The sequence below is a fragment of the Halictus rubicundus genome, chromosome 7 (assembly GCF_050948215.1).
Source record: "Halictus rubicundus isolate RS-2024b chromosome 7, iyHalRubi1_principal, whole genome shotgun sequence".
Classification (NCBI taxonomy): Eukaryota; Metazoa; Arthropoda; class Insecta; order Hymenoptera; family Halictidae; genus Halictus; species Halictus rubicundus.
This window is the reverse complement of record NC_135155.1, coordinates 1,874,545-1,893,088: the sequence shown is the minus strand read 5'-3', so window position 1 is coordinate 1,893,088 and position 18,544 is coordinate 1,874,545. Positions and strand designations below refer to the sequence as shown.

Genomic DNA, 18,544 nt, shown 5'->3' with positions numbered 1-18,544 from the left:
TCAGAAGCACCGGTGAAATTCGATCGGGGGCCCATACAGCACCACGCGAACCGTGATTTATCGCTAGTCATGTTCCGTTGTGCCAACTATGTTTTGGCTGTCACGTCGAGAGCGCACCGCGCGCTGCCGCGCGTAATAAAGCAAAACGATGCTGCATTAAACCGGATTACAACGTTACGGGACCCGAGGGAAGTTCGCGGACCGTCCATAATTCAGTCTATACTGTTACAGGTCGAATCCTCTGTATCTGACCTCCTCGTTAAGACATCGAACCGCTTGAACTCAACACACCGTGGCATTTTGTAATTATGGACGAACGCGAGCGAGCAGATATAAACAGCGGGGACAGGCCTGGTTCACAGAGTCCAGACCCCTGCGAACTATAAAATAAGAAGAATTCCTTACACGTCAAATGACAAACCAATCCTTTTAACATCGTTAAAAATATTCGAGTAGTTTGGTCAAATTTATAAAAAATTTTGATTTCAGGTCGCAGCGATCGGATACAGCTTACTTAGTGTAACGCTAGTATTCCTTCTCGAGAATTCTTTCTCGAGAATTTCTCGGGAAATTTCATTATTTCTCGAGAAATTTAAATCTAGGAAAATTCTTATGAATCTCATTTATTTTATAACATATAAATTCTTAAATTTTCTTAAATTCTTATTTAAAACTTTAGAAAAACTAAATACTGAATTGAGTAATGAGTTTCTTGTTGTTATTAAAGAAGAAATATCTAACAGAAGAGACAAGATTGTTGTATCCCTTATAAACTATCTGCATAATCCAGAATCTCTGCAAAACGATTCAGAAGATACATTTTTTTATTTAAGATCTAAGGCAGTGTTACGTATGGAGACGTTTCTCCACGTTCATTTCGATTAGAAGTTCTAATCTCTTTTCTGAGAACGAAAAGCGTCCCAACAGGCCCCTTGTTTAATGATTGTACTCCGGCTGGACGCAACTGGCACGAAGCATGGTTCAGTAACAGCACCGTACGATTTCCTAAATTGGAAATCTTCAAAACATCCCCTTCTGGAATGTTTTGTCAAGATAGTCTTTGATAGGAAACATCCTGGCTAACCCTTCGTTTTACCCCTATAAACAAAAGATCCAGCTGCAAACCTTAAATTCACTTGAAACGACAAATACGAGTACGCGACCGTAAAATAAAACAGATACATTCCCCTCTCATTTTTAGGGTATATAAACCCATGCATTTTCATCCTCTTCGGTTAGTTGAGAAGCGGTTCAGTCAAGATTCAGACGCGGTTCAGTACTCGTGCAGTCACGTCGTGTCAAGTCTAGTGAGATCGCGTTAAAGTCCCTTTCGAATCAATTCGTAACCTTATAGATTCCGTCAGTTCGGTATATATTCTATTTGGCATTCAACAATCGCTATCTAACCCCGCATTGCCAGTGCGTCAACACCGTGCATCATTAGGTAACAATTTCTCTAATTGTACACTTACTACATCCACTCGCGACACAAACAATCACACTTGTAACTATTCCAAATCAGAATATATTTGTCTTGTTTGTTAACTCGCGTAATCTACAACCTTTAATTATTGCCTGATATCCTAATCTAATAATTGAACGTTCCCACATGATACAATCTTACCGCTCGGATTGTATCCATTAAATTATATATAAGTTACGAGGCTTACTAATCTTAGATTCAATTCAACGAAGATTTCTCCAACCTAGTGGCTCCCCGGTTTCGCATTGGGTGCGTCCACGAAAATTATACCATCCTAGCGGAACCCTGATTTCGCATTGGGTTCTTCCGTATCCTAGCAGCTCCCTGGTCTCGCATCAGGTGCGTCTGTGAGTTATCCACCTTCCTTTAAATCGGGTTCGCCGCGTGTCTCTCCTAGTGACTCCCCGATTCCGCATTGGGTGCGTTCACGAACTTTCATCCTCCTAGTAGCTCCTCGGTTTCGCATCGGGTGCGTCTGCGTTTGACTCCAACCTCCCAGAGGTTCCCTGATTTCGCATCAGGTGCGTCCTCGACGTCAACTATCCTAGCGGCTCCCCGATCTCGCATTGGGTGCGTCCGCGTACTTAACTAACAAATTGAAACCATATTCCTGGGGTAACAACCCCTCGCCGGCCTCTCGCGTTGCTCGCAGCCCTGGCTCGTAACAGCAGATATGTATAAAATGGCAAAACAAATTCTAAGCAGACTTTTTGGAAAATATGACAATGATTCTTATCAAAATAGTGAAAAACTTTAGGATTCTCAGAATGAGGAACTATCACTGGAAAAAACAGTTAGAATTAGAAATTGCAGGCAGCCTTCAAGAATTTAGTGTCAAGAGTTTAGCGGCAGAAGAAAATAAATTCCGGACTCTAACAAAGGAATTCCAAATTTTTGAGTCCACTGAAAAAAGGACACCCAATCTTCAGCAATTTTTGGATGTTCTGTATACGATAAAGCCAACATCCACACAAAATGAAAGAAGTTTTTCTACGGCTACAGATTTTGTTACAAAAAAAAAGAAGTAGATTGTCTGATTCTACATTAGACGCATTATGCTGCTTAAGAAGTTATTTCAAAACAAAAGCGTAATGTTTCTCTTTATAAAAGTTTGGTAAAAGTTTCCCAATATTTTTTTATTTTATTAAAAATTCTCGAGAAATGTAGTCTTATTTCTCATTTCTCGAGAAATGAAAATGTTGAGAAATCAGGAACACTATGTAACTCTTCTGCTTTATTACACGACCACGTTTTCGCTTCACAACTAAGTTGATTTCCTCGAAAAATGGGACAAAAATGAAAAAAAATTTCATTAACAAATGAACATTTTTTGGTAATTTGATTTATTACTGTCTAATACGTAAAACTGATAAGTTTCTTTAGTTTATTCTTATTTATAACTGAAATAATTGGTGTAACAAAAAAAAGTACTAGTATTTTCAAGATTACTTTTTTCCTCCACCGAATTGAACATATTCAACATTTTTTGAAAAACTGAAAATATTACAATAATCCATAAATTGTTTACACAACAGATACAATTTGCAATAAATCCGATAGTGTTACTTATCTTCTTTGGTCTTCGTTTTCGAGATATTTACGACAAACTAAGAACACTCGCTATAGCGAATTCTGCCCCATTTAATCGACGACACATATGTTGTAGGGCGAAGAAGGGACAAAATCCCTCCTCCTGCACCCGCCCCCATCCCAAGCCTAACCTAGATCTAATCATAATTCGCTTAAAATGCCAGAATTCGCTGTAATGTAACTAACAATTTTTTGCAAACAATTAAAAAACCAGGCCGGATGGGTGGTAACATGTATCAGAAAAAGTTTTTCAGAATAATGACCTTGACAACATATGATCATCGAAATTAGTGAGGAGGACTCTTTTCTAAATAATTACCAAATAATCGTCCTTTTAAGAGTGACCGAATATTAATGGGAGTCACTGTATATGTCGGTGAGAGCAGAATGTCGATGAAAACAGACAGTTTGTTTTCGACATAAGGCGAATGCTCGTGGCCGGTTTTCCACCGTCTTTCGAATCATGGTACCTATGCGACTAGACTTTGTTCTCAAGTGGGCCGAGAGTGAACACAGAACGGGCGAGAGGCTCGAATATAGCGGAAAACTATTATATTATGAAGTGGTCGGTCGAGTAGCTATTGTACACATACAATCCTTCCTCGAAAAAGGATAGGACATGCCCTCTCATTCTGGTACACATGTATTGTATTCGTCTTGGCTTTGTTCTCAAGTGGGCCGAGACAGAAAAAGAAGAATAAGGTGGCGGCAGACCATAAAGTTATCGGCCGAGCAGCGATATTTTTCGTTAGAACAGGATAGAGTATGTCATACCCTCTCGTTCTGGCACTAAGGGGTGTCGAGCGCGAACAACTTCAAAAGGAAAAGAGGGGATGGCGGTTTCCTTATTTCAGAAAAAACACCATCGCCTTATATCGGAACAAAACTGTATATTGGGGAAATGGTGTCGATGTATACATTGTCGAGGAAGTCACTGTCGGTCAAGTAGAGCAGATCCTAATTGACGAAAGCAGCCATTGACGGTTGGTCATCCAACAAAAATTACTCAGTTCTAAAGAGTGTGTGACAATTTTTTTGATCCGCTGTGGGAATCACAGAATAACGGTACCCGTTCACCCCCGAGGATAGACAATGGCAGCCAATAGCTGTAACCGCAGCTATCTACTCTCTCGTCTCGTTGCACAGACTGTTTGCTAGTGTGTATAGTATGTATTTATCAACGACTCGTGCAACAAACATGTTTGACAGGGAAAGCATGCACGGAAAGGGAGAACGAGAAAGAGCAACAGATCAACGAGGGGTTAACGCTTGGACTTATAGGTCCTCTTGCTCAAAACGATGACATCTAAAAACATGGTGGTGGTTTTATCTTAAGACCACGGGTTTACTTTCTTTCTTCTTATTGGGTTTATAATAAAAGTGTTTGTAGCTCTTTATTTGTTAAGCTCTCTGATTGTGTCTGATGGAGATGACTTAATTCAGGAACTGTTCATCTTTGTTTTTTATTGTTATTATAGTAAACAAAAGTAACAGCAAATAGAACATCAACATCAATGTACGTACAGTGTCTACTCGATATAAGTCCAATACGTGAGTCTAGCCAGGGACATATTGTAGGGCGTCATATGTCAGCACTCGGGTCTTGTCGTGGTTGGGGCACTATTCTTTGACGAAGTGCCGAACGTAGAAAAGAACAGCGATAGTCTACCGCCATTTATAGCTCGCCGCGGTCGGTAAACACGTCATAATTCGTGTCTCATATGAATTATCTGTCAAAATCATAGTTGGGAAATGCTGCCGACGAGACCCTACTATTCTTTGATGCAGTGACGAACGTAGAAAAGGACCGATGATATTTACTTGTGTAATGAATGATTAAAGTTTCGCGTAAGAAAGAAGGACAGCGTATGGGAAAGAAAGATGCGGAGAGTCGAAGCGTTCGGGAAAGCTGAAAGACTGCCGTGAGCTCAAGCCTTTAAATCAAAAGTTAAACTTTTTTATTATTAATCATTTTTTTACTTTTTAAAATGATACCAAACACGATACAATTCGGATCATATTTACGACGTAACTTTCATCGTTCATTGCACAAATAAATATCATCGAAATTATATCATATTTGGTATCATTTTCATTAGAAAAATGTCACGAATATGTTGGTGCAAGTTCCACAAAAAAATAATGAAAAATAAAAAAGTTTTCTTATTGAATTAGTAGTGGTCTCTTGGTCTCTCACCGATATACCCGACCCGTGTTATGTTCACCCTTCTCGGGGGGTATACCCCGTGGTAAGGGTTCACCGTATACCCCGCGGCAGTGAGGGCGTTTTGCGACTTTTATCGTCTAGGCATTTGGGACATATGTAGGTTAAACACTGCATTTGTGATATTTTTCAGGCTAAAATGACTCCAAACACGACACAATTTTGACCATAACCACTTGTTGAATTCAAGACACTGTACAACCTCAGTTATCCGTACTAATCAGTGGAACCTGTGTGTTCGGATAATAGAACATTTAGCTAGAGTATTGGATTAAAGTAATTAGTACAATGAATCATATTCTATATGGATCGTTTTACATTGAATTCTTTACATATGAAACACGTATTCGGACAAGAGAGATTTCAGGTACCATCGCATCAGTTCGGATAATCGAGGTTCTATTTAATCGTGAATTGAACAAAGCCGCGCGCTCCGAATTACATCTTCTTTGGACTCATTTTAAACAGAAAAATATCACAGATGTGTTGGTAAAAGTATTATCAAGAAATCATTTAATATTATCTCACCACGTGATACTCCTCAGCGCTCACGCTTCTGGACCCCTGAAAGGGTGCAGAGTGCCAGGCTACAGCGGTAAAGGAGATAAATATTCCGAAAATGTCGTGAACATCTTTGTCAGAGGTATTGAGACATTGCTGGAGTATCGAGGCACTACCGTAATCAGCAAAGGCGTCGCGATGCAATTAGAAGAGACAAGGATCACGGGGCACTGTATGCAGGCTCGCCTGTAATCGGGCCGCGGCAAGACCGCGTTAATTTCGCCTAACTGCCGGGAGAGATTGGCCGTGGACGAAAGAGTTTGTCGGGCGTGTGTCGCGCGTGCGGCCCGGAGAAATTGCGGCCTCGTATTCAACGCGGTGCCGAGAATCGACCCCGACCGTTCACGAACGCCCGTAACTGCCATGGTATGTACATTGTAACCAAATGGAACAATGCAAAACCCGTGGGCTTCGAATCCCGTCTGGCTTATTGATGTCTGCTGATTATGTAGGCGACGACGCGACTTTCTTCGACGCCGCCGACGCCGCACTGCCGTCACAGAAATTGCGCGCCACGTACACAGTGTAATCTCGGGACCGTGAGCCGTGCGATTTTCATTTGCAAAAACTGCAAACCGTGAGTTGCTACCCAATGTCAAGGAAAATATCACTGTCTCCAAGGGAACGGATCGAAAGTGTTGGACAGTACGGCAGTTTTAAACACGAGACGTCTTTCCACAATGTTTCAGTGTTTACATCAATGGGACCCAAATGGAGTACGGTAAACATGAACAATTCTCTCTCTCTCTCTCTCTCTCTCTCTCTCTCTCTCTCTCTCTGCTTTCTTCGAGAAAGTTCGATGGCTTACAGTAACTTATTTAAGATAAGCACAATTTTATTTTAAACGTAGGCAACAGGAATACAAGTCGTTATTAATATTTTCAGTAACAACATACTAAAACAGTGAAACGTAAAACACTCAAAAATATCATTAAAAAATATAAACTCATTATTATTATTGCAAAATGTGAGAGTATAATTGTAAATTACTAAAATCATTCATTATTGTCTTCGTTAGAACTTTTTCCGGAGGTTTTAGAGGTGATTTGCTAAAAACCTTCTTCAAAGTTTAAAATATACTTGCAGCACAACTAGCTAATTAACTACAATCAGTTTTAAGCAATTCAAATAATTAGTTTCACTTCCACCTTGATTTTGTTATCTGATCGCTAGACTTGTTCACAGAATCAGTCTGAATGAGGTCATAAATGTATTACAGAAACATTGAAAGATTTTGAATTTAAAAATGGGGTTTCGGCCACGGAGATACTTTGTATACCACCATGTGCTGTTTCAATCGTGTATTACTTTGAAAATCGACTTCGGAAAGGAGGAGTTTACTCAATCATTAGAATTCGGTGGAAATACCTACACTAGAAAAACGAACGAAATTGTTAAAAGTAGAATCAAAATTCGAAGTATGTACGTCGCATATAACAATTACTTAGTTACCATATGGTACGGCGCGGTTCTAACGTGTCTACCATAGTTTTAGACTAAAATTTTGGTTATCAAGCGACCTATGTCGGCGTAGAGTTATTATTTCCGGAGGTTAAACTACTGCCGCCTACGATACACCTGTGTAACACAAAATGACAACTGGTAGTGATCTTGTAATGGCCACGATGGTTTCTCGAAGCACACCTACATACATCGCTGTCTCCTTTTTTGTCAATCGGATGTCCGATTTCTCCTGGAGAAAAGTCGTTACGACAAACCGACGCGACGGGAAAGTCCGTAGTCCAAACGCGACGCAGACTCTCGTCGCCAGACGGAATGAAATAACATGCACACAATGCACACGCATGCGCGAAGTATGTAAACAGTGTCGTTTCGATCATTTGCGGTTGATCCTAAAGTCAACATTCCACTTCGACGAAATCGATCGGAAAATGGAAAACAGCGGACCTGCGAGGAACGACGCGGAGGAACCGGTTCTGATGTTGTCTTCGAAAATATACCTTCTTTTCAACTGCGTCTTTTTAACCCTCGGACGCGTCCGGCGCGGCACGGCGGACCATTCTTACAACTTTATAATTGATGATGTTCAAGACTACAGTGTTTACTCGATGTATGTCCGAAACACGGGTCTGGCCAGGGACAAATATCGCCCAGGAGATATCATTCTTTGACCCACGCCGAACATAGAAAAGGACAGCGACACTGTACCGAGGTCTCTCGAGCTTCTTGTTTCATCGAAAATTTCATCGATATTGGTTAATTCGTTTACGAGTTATAAACGATTAAAAGTGCGATTTTAAGTCGAAAATCGTGAAAAATGGCAATTTCCCCACTTTTAAGCGTTTATAACTCGTAAACGAATTAACCAATATCGATGAAATTTTCAGTATGGATATAATTTATTCGAGCGGATCAAACACATTCCTTAAATTTTCGATACAGGCTCAGATAAAAAAGCTGAAAAAACCAACTTTTACTATTTCTTTTGCGATTCCGACCAATTCAAATTTTTGTCAAAAATTTCGTACACCTCGTCTAATAAACTAATTCTTCTAACTCCTCAATAACATTCAAGTCATTTGATCTAATTTTAAAAAGGTTATGTTGCTTCAAATAGTGTGGACTCACTTTGCTCCTTACTGTATATAGAGTAAACACTGTATTTCACAATGAATTGTGGATACACTGAATTCTCGTTACGAGTCAGTTGCGTGGTTCTTGTGACTGGACTCTTAGACGAAATCTGAGGTTCTCGCCGAGCGTCGCATTTGAAATACACAGGGCACGCTGGAAACCTAAGAGTCATATCTGTCTACTAGTCATCAAAGCTTATGACTACTAAGCGATAGCGACAAAAAGACTGAGAAAATGTATTTCTCCGATACAATGTTGCACGTAGCTCGAGAGACGGCTCTCGAGCTTCGGCCCCTCACCGCTGTAGTGTGGGTAGTTCTACTGACTCCAAATCGTAAGGTTGGCACTGACTAGTAACGAGAATTCACTGTATATTGCTCTATTTTATAAGAAATTGATGAATTCATTCTCTAAGATGGAACAGTTTTGATACAACGAAATCATCAACGCAATTTCGGGTGCTTTAGAGTGTGTATCACATTCGCTACTAACGTTAATAGACAAAAATTGTCACGATTATTATCATAGGACGCAACGTATCCTTTATAAAATATGATGACAGTATAACTATTTTGAAATGGTAAGTTTCTAGAATATTACATAGGGGTTGACGCTTTTAGGCACTGAAAGCAGATAAATCAGAGTAACGATTGACGATGAAGATCACGATTTAGTTTGTAAACCTAATAACTGTACACGTTAGTTTTTTGTATTTCATGAGGGTGAATCGCGGTTTCCCAGCAAAAATTCATTCACATATGGCAACGGCAGACGCCTCTACCAAATAAAAATTTCGTTGTTAGATAATAAAACACGAAAAGGAGAATAAGAAATAGTAAGAAAAAATAGAGAAACCCAAACGAGGAAAAAAATGCTGAACGCAAAGCGGTGCGCGAGAGCGGATCCCGTAAACGTTCTCGCACACCGCTATATACGGTCGATGCATGCCGTACATACGTAACGAGGAATCTCGTTTCGTTGCGTTGCGTCTGGTGACCTTGGAAGCGTGCGCTCTAAAGGAGCAAAACCGGCAAATAAACGCCTTCGTAATTTTAGATTCATGAGGCCCGAACGAGTTGTCCGCCGCCCCTGCTCTCTGTCTCCCTCCAACGCATTGTTTCTCGCACTCTTGCCCTTATGCGAGCAGAGTGCACCTTGTATGACTCACAGGTATACGAGGATCTTTATGCAAAATAAAAGTTTTGTTGCTTGGTTGCCACAAACTGGTGTTAAATGGAAATTTATTCACTTTTTATATCTATTTAAATAGATGAAAATACTGGGGTTGTAACACAAATACGATTGATCAATTATAAAATCGTTGGCTATAGTGGTTTTTATGTAATCACAGTTACATATACTTGCAATAAGTCACAAGTAAATCGCTAAAATGAGAACATATTTTATACTTGAAGCCGAACGTATTTATGTTACAACCTAATATAAGAATACTATATTTATATTCTTCTTATATTTTTACTATGTATTTTGTGCTTCACCTATGCACTTTTCTCATAAATGCATAAAATCGCGGAAGATAATACCGGGCTCTAGAGCCAGATAGCTTGTATTGCCTTATAAAAATAATAAGACCCCAGTATAAATAGATTGATCTAATTATTTCTTACAAAGGCATCTTTACAATTTTAATAATTCCAGAATCGGAAATCTGGAGCTTATCGTTTTGATATGTCTGGTAGTCCTAACACATTAACACGTTGAGTATGCGAATTATCTTTAGGTCTTGCTGTGTTTGTTGAATAGTTTGCATGAATTTTCCTTCGAAAAATTGCGTTTCTAATAATGGCTATAGTTATTCGAATTCTCCGGGGAGGAGGTTACAGAAGACACAAGATGAACCAGCGTCAAATGACTATTACGAGCATATAGACGAATGGATGTTGAAAGAATTTGAACGTGACGTGGACACAGTTGCCATCGCCGAAACTGATCAGCAATGCGGAATGCGTTAAGCGCAAACCACACCTACGAGAAGTAATGCGACCGGACAGCCTATTTTGTGTATCCTGCCGTGCCCTGTCCGGTCCGTATGATGCAATCATTAATCAGATAGCATTATATCCGGAACCGAGCGAACGGTTATAAATCTGCGACCGAAATCTCGATTTCATCGGCGCGGCGCCGCGTCACGTCGGTCGTAAGACTCCATTTAACCCTTCGCGGTCCGAACCCCTCTATCTCTTTCATTTCAGAATTTGCATCGACATCAATTCAATGGTGCGATTTAAACACATTTTATGCAAATGTGCATTTGTACAGAGTTAACTTTCGAAGTCGGAGCCAAAGAAAAATTTCTTCACTTTAATGAGAACTCCGCTATATGCTTATAAATGCATGTAGTCTGAAATCTAGTTCTTACATGAAATTATAAATAAATACAACGATCGCCAACGTCCAAACGGGCAATTGAAATAATTCTTTATCCTAATAGGAGCTGCATCCTATACAGTGTCTACTGGATAATTGTCCAAACCATGGGTCTGACCAGGAACAATTATCGGCTAGATGATACTATTCTTTGATCCAGTGCCGAACGTAGAAAAGGACAACGAAGCTTGTGGGCCTTGGTCGCTGAGAAGAGTAAACATAATAAGGATCAGGTATGTCCGTGTGAGACCACTTCTAATCCAATAATGAAACTTCTTTATTTTTATTAAATTATTATTATTAAACTTTTATCAATATATTTGTGGAATTTTTCTGATTAAAGTAATACCAAACATGATGTAATTCGGATCATGTTTACACTTTCCGTTAACATAATTGGAATGGTAAGTAACTTTCATCGTTCACTACACAAGTAAATATCATCGGTATTATATCATATTTGGTATCATTTTCATTAGAAAAATGCCACGAATATGTTGGTGAAAGTCTCATAAAAAAAATAATGAAAAATAAAGAAGTTTTCTTATTGGATTAGTAGTGGTCTCCTGGTCTCAAACCCATACACCGGACCCGTATTATGTTTAGACTCCTCACGGGGTATAACCCACGATAGTGGGACCAGTTCTGGGACAATTATAGGCCAGACATTTAGGACATTTATCGAGTAGAGACTGTATTAGAAATACATGTAATCTGCAAGTTACTTCTTATATGAAACGTAATTAGTAATTGTAATAAATACAACGATGTTCAATATCCAAATGTACAATTGAAACAATTCATTATCCTAAATCGTTATCTTTTAACCTAATCTTTATCTTATTTACCTATCCTATTTACTTTACTTTATCCTTTATCCTGAATGTAAGATCTTATCAATGGCACAGCTGTCTCATAGAAACAGCACTCAATAAATGAAATAACAATTTGCGAATATTAATTTCAAGAAACATGCAGCTCATGCGATTATTCACTGGACACGTTATTCTATTTTTCTATCCATTCCATTGTTGAACATAATATCACTCTAGACCTACGAAATTGGAAAAAACGTTCGCATAAAATTCAGCTATTGGAACAGCGGCGGATCAAACTGACCCTACAGTCGTTGAGCGAGGGTTAAAACGCCACTTGATTGAAGAATTAGACGATGACAAATTCAATTGTCTGCTTCGAGGTGGAACCGGAAGAGGTTAGAGACCAAGATGATCTGTGACAGTACGGGTACTGTCATTATCATCGAATTAAAATTACACACTCGGTGTTTTAGCGTACGGCCGGCTGGGGCATTGTTGCCGAGATTCTAAATCTCTCAGAGCATCATTATTGCCAGCTGCCGGGAGAGTACCGAATTCCTGCTCGGACCATTAATCGTCTGTGCATTGTAGCTGCCCCCGGGTGATGCATCGCGCATGCCTCGACTTTCCTCGTGCTCCCGTCGATTACTCACTGCGTCAAGAAACTAATACCAATAAGAAACCGTTGAAACACCTGAGACACTGTATTACGACATTCCTCGGGCAATTGTCTCGCTCTCTTGGCACACGCCGTGAAATTATTGGATAACGGCGCGATTACCCCGAGCTAATCCGGTTTGTATGTTTTATTAGTCACCCAGGAACTGGCGGGAGGGGGGGTGGAGGGGGCAGTCAATGAAATCTTCCTGTTAAATCGTAATCCGATGCGCGACGAACCGATATGCCAGATAACGAGGATTATCGACAGACCAATCTGAGTATTTCTGTTCGAGCTCAAGATCGTCTGAAGGTCGTATACATTTATCACTGAACTCGTTGACAGTTGACGTAGTCGAGTCAGGTGAGACACCTGGTATATTGTGTCACTGAAATGCAACTCTCCGAGGAACTGATGAAACGGGAGAAAATTTTCTAGCGGAGGCTTTTCCCTCAGATCCATTTTGCAATGATTTATTACATAGGATAGAAACTTGATGTATGTTTACGAGTGAAATTTTCCAGATTGACAGCGAAGAAGATTTGAAAATTTACTTCGATGCGTTTACTTCGGTGATTTCGGGAAACAGTGTTTGCATCTATGTACAAGGATTTTTATTTGATTTGTTATTTACACCGTTTATTAAGCTTGGTAAATATTCAGTAATAAATTATTTGGATGATGATTTGTTTTATATATGTGAAACCTATTATTTGTTACTCTAATTGTTATCTGAATTCACCGAGTTCACTTTATGAATAAATCATTTGGTAAAAAATCTTGCTTTGTGTTGATGATAAGGGAAATCATATAATTGAAACGTATTATTACAATGATTCTGATAAAAACTATCATTATTTAATGGCATCAATCACAATGACAAAAAAAAAATATATTTTAACTAGAACTTAATAATATCTAATTGCATTTTCAACTTAGAAAAAAGAGTGAGTGTCAAAATGAAAATACCAAAAAATGGATCGGCGATTCATTATTATACATCGCAATGTTCTCCAAAATAAATTGGTCAACAGAAATTCTATGTTGGCTGAACAAGGATTAAATATAAAATAAAACACCAGATTCTGTCACCTTATACTACTTTTTAACTGTTTGTGATAAGTAAACTGGCAGATAGTGTACCATTGCTGTACTCTTTGATACTGTGGAAGGATGTGTAAGGATATGTAAATAATAAAAGAATATTATTATTGTTGTATTGAATTTGCACATCAAGGGGTTAACGCGACCATGCAATGCACAGTGTTTACTCAATATATGTCCGAAACACGGGTCTAGCCAGGAACATGTATCGGTCAGGAGATACTATTCTTTGATCCACGCCGAATGTAGGAAAGAACACGGAAGCTTTAGAGGAGACCGAGGTCTCTCGAGCTTCTTGGCCCTCACGGGGTATACCTCGCGGCAGTGGGGATAGTTCTGGGACTTTTATCGACTAGGCATTTGGGACATATATAGAGTAAACACTGTATACATTAATTTGATTTTCTTCATGCGATGTGCAATATCGTGATATTCACACATATGTGACGCTGGTCGCGAACGTGTTCAATGTCGTTGTAATCTACCATCGGCTAGACTACGGATCGGATTGCCAGATACAGGAGCTACTTTCATTTAATTTCTTAATGGTTTTCATGGGTTGAAAGTAATATAGTAGGGTTTTTATATGTTTTGAGTGATTTTACTGTTCTTCAATTTGATCTGTACATTTTTGTCATAAATGCATAAAATCCGCGGTCTATCGATAACAAAAAGGGATTTAGCTCGTCCGATTTAGCTCATTGAACGTGATCGCCGGAACTTCGGAAAGCGAAAATGAAAGAAAGATGAGAGGGGGAGGGAGGGAGAGAAAGGGAGAGCGAGAGAGAGAGAGAGAGAGAGAGAGAGAGAGAGAGAGAGAGAGAGAGAGAAAGAGACCAATAAAACGAGCGTCGAAAAAAATGCGGGAGTTCGCGCGCAGGAGGATCGGACATAGAAAGGGGAGAAGAACGGGAGACGCGGAGGTGGTGGTAGGTCGTTTTGTGTCTGCAGCCCGTCTAAATATACGCGGTCCTCCTCCTCGACGATGCAGCTTTTCCACGCAGGAACGCGAGTGAGAGAATGATAGGCAGAACCGTCTAATGCTGCCATGCCGCCGCACTATCACCTAGACTACCCTAGAGAACCGACACGACGCACAATAAGCTGGAATTGTAAAAACCCGGACTAAATTCATAAATCTCCTAACGATACATCTTTACTTATAAACAGGACATTTTAAGGGTTTTTGAGGCCGCAGATTACGATTTTAATATTTTTTTTTAGGATGAGAAACTATCCTTATAAGGGACGTTTCATGCTATCGAAACAAGGCTTTGCTCGTTGATTTAGAACATAATTTTAAGCAAGTAACGTCACATAAACATGGCATCATGATTCAATAGTTGACAATTTATCCTAAGCACAAGTTACGATTTTCGCCTAGTTTGATATTGTATCTGCTTGTTCGAAACGAATTCCAAATGCATAAGGAATTTCATCAAATCGCAAGAATCTTATTTCGCCTTCCGAAGAATGGATTAATAAAAAATGAATAAAATGATTACTAAATACAAATGTCATTGATGGCATTACATTACCTTAAGCTTCAGTACCTGAAGATGAGAGTTCAACTTAAGATTCTGTTACGAAATATCTTTGAATGACATGTAAACAATGGAAAAAGAGTGCAAATAATTTTTTTTTATGCAATTATTTTTAGTAGCTGTGTTAGAAATAACTTTTTCGTTCTTGATTTCACGAGAAAAAAAAATCGCAAAATAGACTCGAAAGATGCACTGAGCGATTTAGGGTGTGGACTAGAATATGGCCTTGACGGAATAATCGTTACGGTATGAACGAACGTAAGATTTCCGTCCAATAGGGGAGCTAGGTACACTTTCCACAGTTCAGTGTCGAGCAATATACTGCATTGGTAAAACGGAGGAAGAGAGAAAATATGTTGCCGGTACGTTAAGATTCATAAGCAAGCGTGACGTCACAATATGGCTGACGATGACGCACTATCGCTGTGCTCGGGTGAAAGTCCGTGGCCACTCACACACCGCAAGGTCGGCGTGTATGTGTACCTACGAGGACCGCAAGGGCCAGGGATTTCACTTGCCATTTCTCAATAATGCAAAGATGGGTCTTTCCCGTGGTCAAAAGCGCTAGATAAAAGTTAAATCTAAGGCGGAAAGTCCCTCAGAAGTTCTACTTTTGCGTTATCGAGAAATGGTTAACAATATTCGGCAGCATGTTGTCTATTCGAGAAGCTATGGGAGCAAACGCGCGCGTCAACGCGGATGGCGCTAGCGTAGCGTCGCGTCGTCTAAACAGCCATCCGCGGCACACATGTTCACCGCCAAGTCGGTGTGTACGTGTACCTACGGAGATCGCAAGGGTCCGGGATTCCGCAAGCCATTTCTCGATTATGCAAAGACGTGAATTTTCAGTAATGGTCAGCACTAAATAAAAAGATCAATCTAGCGCGCTGGATTCCTAAAAAATCCCAAAAAATGATTGCTCACAAAAAGCAACAAATAGTTTGACAAACTACATTTAAACAATTTATTTTACAATAAAAAATATCAATGAAAAGTAATAAAAAATTATTGTTCAACAAATGCACAAAAAATATTTAATTATCTATATATCATATAATATTGGTTATGTTGGTAAAAGTTTCATGAAAAAATAATGAAAAACAAAAAAATTATGACATTGGATTAGTACTGTCTCACCGATATACCTGACCCTCCATTATGTTACACTATTCGGCGGTTGAGCTTCTTGGTCCCTCGAGAGATATACCCTATACCCTATACGATTATTATAAAATGTTTCTTGTAATTCATAATTCTGCCATGGAAACATTATTAATCGATTGCAAATGGTTTGCTGATAAAAACAAGACTAAACACCTCATAAATTGGATAAGTTAGACTGTACACGTTAGACTGTAGATACACGTGTATGTCGATCGAACGATGTGTAAGTGTGTCATACACTCGCTCGAGTACGGCGACATGCGTCATCGTTGGCCATATTGTGACGTCACGCTTGCTTATGAAGCCTGACTTACCGGCAACATATTTTTTCTCTTCCTGTTTTACCAATCCAGTGAGCTGCTCGACACTGAACCACAGACGAGATATAGGAATAGACCTGACACCCAATGTATTTTGGTGTCCGTCGGTTTTGGGGTGCTAGCACCCCAGAGAGGACCCATTACCATTCAGTGTCAACACCCAACGTTACCGATAAAACACAATTTCTGAGCATTATTAGCATGAAGACAAAATTTTATCCTCCCTTCACATTTCGTGTATTTAATATAATTTGGCAGGAACAAATATACGTGTTGCTTCACTTTAAATGTTGAATATGACATTTATAAAACCTCTTTTTACTTATCGAAAAAATTAATCATTCTATACGCATCCTTAACGGACAATTTAGTAATGTTACTTTTTACACCTTCCTAATGTATTCGTTTTTATAGTTTTCTTATTACATTTTATATATGTATATGTATTTTATAGCTTTTTTATTACATTTCGATCTAGTAATGCATACATAGTTATATAATTACATCAAAATGTAATAAACATATATAAGTAGTACGCACAGATCTTCTGTCATTTAATAAATTTTTACCCACTGGTTACTTACAATAACTTTATTTATTGTAAGAAATTAAGTAATAAACTACATAATGAGCAAGTATGTTAATACTTAGCTTTCAAAATAAGAAAGTTACGAGAGTTCTATTTTTTTAAATTAAGCGCTGGTATGAAAATAACTTTATTAAATAATGACAGAAAGATAAAACGTTGGACTTTCAATTCGACACAGCACGTTCTCATGCAGGTTTAAATATGAATAATCAACTTTGAGATCATGTAACCGTTTTCACTGTTTCGACGGGACAGTTTCAGTTACACTCTAATGTTTATTGTAGTAACTGATTTCACTGCTCAGCCGCATATAATCGAATTAATACCTGATTTCGGAGCTATACATACATATAAAAGTTATACGTAAAGACTACCACCGTGGGATTCTACACCTTTGGGCCGTTGGACATTTGTAAAAAAATATATGCATGACATTAATAACTAATATTATTTTTTTTTCATCAGTGCATTCTACACATTGACAACAGAAAAAGTTTGAGAGAAATTATATTCCGGAAAAGAACCGTTTAGTCAAGAAAAATTGTTAAGGATTTCATAACTTTTTGATTGTGTAGAGACGTTTTGATTTTGATTATGTTGATTGTGTTACACGTAGAGGCATGGGCCTACTACTACTCTGCCGCTTGGGTAGGATCTACCTAGGACCGACCGAGGATCTACTGAACCGAGGTTCGGATCAGTGGTGTGCGTGTGTATCCTTGCATGAACACAATACGACAAAATACACAATACGTTTAAAGGTACAGAAAATCTAGCAATGTGCATTTTTACCTGAAAACATTATGAAATCTTTTACAATTTTTCCTAACTAAATTTTGAATATTGAAATTGTAGTTTCTAAAGACAATGGCATCGTTGAAGTACATCTGGCGGCGATCAGTGCAACAATTTTACCTTTTCATAATTTTTTCATTTCTACGGCACAGTTGTGGCCTAAGTCTCAACAGCGATTGTCCTTTCGTGCCGATTGTAGCGTTGAGTATTTTACTGTTAGATGTGCGAGGCTTTTAATTTTTCATATGTATCTTTTTGTTTTTAATGAAAAGTGCGACCGTCAGCGCTGAATGGTGAACGCAGAAAAAATTTACAATAGATGGAAATAGAAACATTACAAATATTTGACGATGTTAAATGGAAAGAAATTAAGTTGAATATAAGCTAGTGTAAGGTTGTTAACGTAAGGAGATTTCTTTCTCTTTACGGCGAACAGGCAAAAGAGAGCATCTTCGCGATCGCGCTCTCCGATGATTTTCGGATGTATTGAAAACTCATAATCTGACAACGTTGCGTACCAAGCTTGACAACGCTGTAGAAGTTTGACCAATCGAACCCGAGACTGCATCTAGTTCTCGAATTCACCGTTCTCAAAGTGTAGGGGACGCTAAAATTTTACTGACTGAACTGTGGAAAGTGTACCTAGCTCCCCTACTACTATTTAGGTTCTTCTAGCGGCCGTTTGTTCGTTCATAGCGTGACGATCATTCC

General features: G+C 38.9%; 1 protein-coding gene across 1 annotated transcript in view; it reads right to left on the bottom strand.

Moving 5' to 3' along the window:
- Sog (chordin short gastrulation) overlaps positions 1-18,544 on the bottom strand; it is a 248,134-nt gene that overhangs the window by 180,785 nt on the left and 48,805 nt on the right. The gene's annotated exons all lie outside the window — the stretch shown is intronic.